The following is a 4,347-nucleotide window of genomic DNA, read 5'->3' on the forward strand; positions in this document are numbered from 1 at the left end:
CTTGTCGAGGTCGCAAATGGAAAACTTGAAAAGGTTGACCATATTAGTCGTGGAGCTGTTATCAACATAGCTGGTGCAGATTTCAAAATTGACTTGATACCTATCAAACTGGGAAGTTTTGACGTGATCGTCGGTATGGATTGGTTGAGCAAGATAAAGGCCGATATTATCTGTGGAGATAAAGCACTTTGCATACCACAAGGAGATGGTGAACCACTGGTTATCTATGGAGAGAGATGTACCTCGAAGTTGAACCTCATTAGTTGCGTGAAAGCGCAAAAGATTATGAAGAAGGGACGCTTTGCTGTCCTAGCACATGTGAAAGCGGTAGAAACTGAGGTGAAGAGCGTGAACAACGTTCGAATTGCGAACGAATTTTCCGATGTCTTCCCAGAGGAATTGCCTGGATTACTGCCGCCGAGAGCAGTAGAGTTTCAGATTGACTTAGTGCCAGGAGCTGCACCTGTAGCTCGTGCACCTTATAGACTCGCACCTTGCGAGATGCAAGAATTACAGAGTCAACTACAAGAGCTACTTGACCGAGGATTTATCCAACCAAGTTTCTCGCCTTGGGGCGCACCTGTTTTGTTTGTGAAGAAGAAGGATGGATCCTTTCGTATGTGTATCGACTACCGTAAGCTCAACAAATTGACAATCAAGAATCGGTATCCTCTTCCACGAATTGACGATCTTTTTGATCAACTACAAGGATCGAGTGTCTACTCAAAGATCGATTTGCGATCCGGCTATCACCATTTGAGGGTGAAGGAAAGTGACGTGATGAAGACTGCATTCAGAACCCGTTATGGTCATTATAAGTTCCTCGTGATGCCATTCGGTTTGACAAATGCACCTGCCATGTTCATGGATCTCATGAATCGTGTCTGCAAGCCTTACTTGGATAAGTTTGTTATCGTCTTCATAGATGATATCCTCATCTACTCTAAGAGCGAAGAAGAACATGAGCAACACCTCCGATTAGTGCTTGAACTCTTAAGACAAGAGCAACTTTACGCCAAATTCTCCAAGTGTGAATTTTGGTTGAAGGAAGTCCAGTTTCTGGGTCATGTTGTGAGCGACCAGGGTATCAAAGTTGACCCCTGCAAGATTGAAGCTATCAGCAAGTGGGAGACCCCTACTACTCCGACGCATATTCGCCAATTCCTAGGTCTCGCCGGTTATTACCGAAGATTCATCGAAGGATTTTCTCTGATTGCGCGTCCTTTGACAGCGCTGACTCACAAGGGCAAGAAGTTCACTTGGGAACCCGCACACGAATCAGCATTCCAAACCTTGAAGAAGAAGTTGACCACCACACCTATCCTATCACTTCCTGAGGGTAGTGACGACTTTGTTGTTTATTGTGATGCATCGAAGAGTGGTTTTGGTTGTGTACTGATGCAACGATCAAAGGTTATTGCCTATGCCTCCCGCCAATTGAAGATTCATGAGCGGAACTACACTACGCATGATCTTCAACTTGGAGCCGTTGTCTTTGCGCTCAAATTGTGGAGACATTATTTGTATGGAACTAAGAGCACTATTTTCACCGATCACAAGAGTCTCCAGCACATCTTTGATCAGAAGCAACTGAATATGAGACAGCGTCGATGGATCGAGACGCTCAACGACTACGATTTTGAACTCCGTTATCACCCTGGCAAGGCCAATGTTGTAGCTGACGCTTTAAGCCGAAAGGAGAGGACGGCACCTCTTCGTGTTAGGGCTCTGAACATCACCATCCATTCGAAACTCAACAGCCAGATCAGAGTAGCCCAAGATGAGGCTCTCAAGGAGGAGAACATATCTCGTGAACATTTGAACATACTTGTCTCTGGATTCGAGGTTAGGGAGTCTGGACTCCGATGTTATGCCGAAAGAATTTAGGTACCTTATTATGGAGATCTACGAAACCTGATACTTGATGAAGCACACAAATCGAGATATTCGATTCACCCCGGTGCGGGCAAGATGTACCACGACCTTAAAGAACAGTATTGGTGGCCGAATCTTAAGAAGGACGTTGCGACTTATGTTGGTAAGTGTTTGACTTGCTCAAAGGTTAAAGCCGAGCATCAGAGACCTTCTGGATTACTTAAGCAACCGGAGATCCCACAATGGAAGTGGGAAAGGATCACAATGGATTTTATCACCAAGCTGCTAAAGACGGTGGGCGGATACGATACCATTTGGGTTATTGTTGACCGCCTCACCAAATCTGCACACTTTCTAGCGATAAAGGAAACTGATACAATGGAAAGACTTGCTCAACTTTACATCAAGGAGGTTGTATCTCGTCATGGTGTACCTTTATCGATCATATCCGATCGCGATCCCCGTTTTGTTTCTAGATTTTGGCGTTCTTTGCAAGAAGCCATGGGAACTCGTCTGGACATGAGTACTGCTTATCATCCTCAGACTGACGGGCAAAGTGAACGAACGATTCAGACCTTGGAGGACATGCTGCGTGCATGTGTCATTGATTTTGGAAAGGCCTGGGAAAGGCATTTGCCACTCGCCGAATTCTCGTACAACAACAGTTATCACTCGAGCATTAATACTGCACCTTTTGAAGCATTGTATGGCCGTAAGTGCCGATCTCCTATTTGTTGGGCCGAAGTAGGTGAAAAGCAAATCACCGGACCCGAGGTAGTCCACGAAACCACGGAGAAGATTGCTCAAATCCAAGCTAGACTTAAGACTGCCCGCGATCGTCAGAAGAGTTATGCCGATCTTAAACGTAAGGACTTTGAATTCAACGTTGGTGATCGTGTAATGTTAAAGGTTGCACCTTGGAAAGGTGTGATCCGTTTTGGAAAACGTGGAAAGTTAAACCCACGATACATTGGTCCTTTTGAAATCTTGGAACGTGTTGGACCCGTTGCTTACCGTTTGGATCTACCAGTGCAATTGAGCTCAGTTCATCCTACCTTCCATGTGTCAAACTTGAAGAAGTGTCTTGCTGCACCGGAACTTATCATACCACTTGAGGAACTTACGATTGACGACAAACTTCACTTTGCGGAAGAACCTGTTGAGATCATGGATCGTGAGATCAAAACTTTGAAACGCAACAAGATTCCGATTGTACGAGTACGATGGAATGCCAAACGAGGACCTGAGTTTACTTGGGAACGAGAGGATCAAATGATGCGAAAGTATCCTCACCTTTTCCCGACTCCTCCATCTACCTCAACTTAAATTTCGGGACGAAATTTTCTTTAACAGGTGGGTAATGTAACGACCCTAGATTTTCCAACGTTTATTTATTAATAATTATTATTATTAATACGTGTGATAAAACTAATGTACGTTATTACATTTACATGTTGCCATGATTGCCCGAACTTGACTTTAATTGCCCGAAACGTCTTTGTGACACCCGGAACTTGCACGAATAATATTTTCAAGTATTATTTACATCCATGATTAGTTTTATTAATCATTTTAATTAACTAAGGTTGTTGGTTAATTACTTGGGCTTTAAATGGATTAATTTGTTAATTAAGTGAACTTGGGCTTTAGTAGTGAAATGGACTTATGACTTTGGGCTTCCAATCCCACCCTACATTATTAGTGGACTTAACTAGCCCAATATTACATGTAAGTAGTACTTACAAGTGTAACTAGTTAGTTAACTTGTTTAGGAATCTAGTTAACTTGCCATTCCCATGTAAACACACCAAATATCCAACTTTTGAAGCTTTACTTGCAAGTGACCACCAAACTAAACCCTCCCCTCCTCTTTTGCTGCAGCTGGCCGAATGTTAGGGCCATGGGGAGTGCCTTTTTTTGTTTCATTTCTCTTATTACTACTTCACTTGTTACTCTCTCAAACACACACACAAAAATACTTCCAAGTTTTCTCTCTTTTCTCTCTAGTTATAGTAAGTAAAAAGCTTTAATTTCTCTTCTTCTTCTTTAACCAAAACTGAATTCAAATATCGCATAATCATCATCATCTTTTGTTACTTGTTGTTGTTAGTTTGTTACATGTAATTGTTAGTTGTTCCTTACTTGTTACAAGAATAAACTTTCTAGTTTCATTCTTCTTATTTCTTGTATTTATCAAGAACACTCAAGAACATAACTTACTAGTTATTATTCTACATATACTTTCTTAAAAGATTGCAAGTTTATGTGTTGATTAAATTCATACCTGAAGTTCATGAAGTAAACTTTAAAGTTTACTTTCTAAAGATCAAACTTTGGTTTGAATCTTTAAAGTATGAACAACCATGAATAATTTACTTGTTTACTTAGTTTACTTCTTCTTGTACTTTACTTTCATGTAATTAGTTTAAATGGTCAAGTACTACAAGTTAGTCTTGATCTCATTAATCTTGA

This window comes from Rutidosis leptorrhynchoides, chromosome 10 (genome assembly GCF_046630445.1).
Source record: "Rutidosis leptorrhynchoides isolate AG116_Rl617_1_P2 chromosome 10, CSIRO_AGI_Rlap_v1, whole genome shotgun sequence".
In the NCBI taxonomy this organism is placed as follows: domain Eukaryota; kingdom Viridiplantae; phylum Streptophyta; class Magnoliopsida; order Asterales; family Asteraceae; genus Rutidosis; species Rutidosis leptorrhynchoides.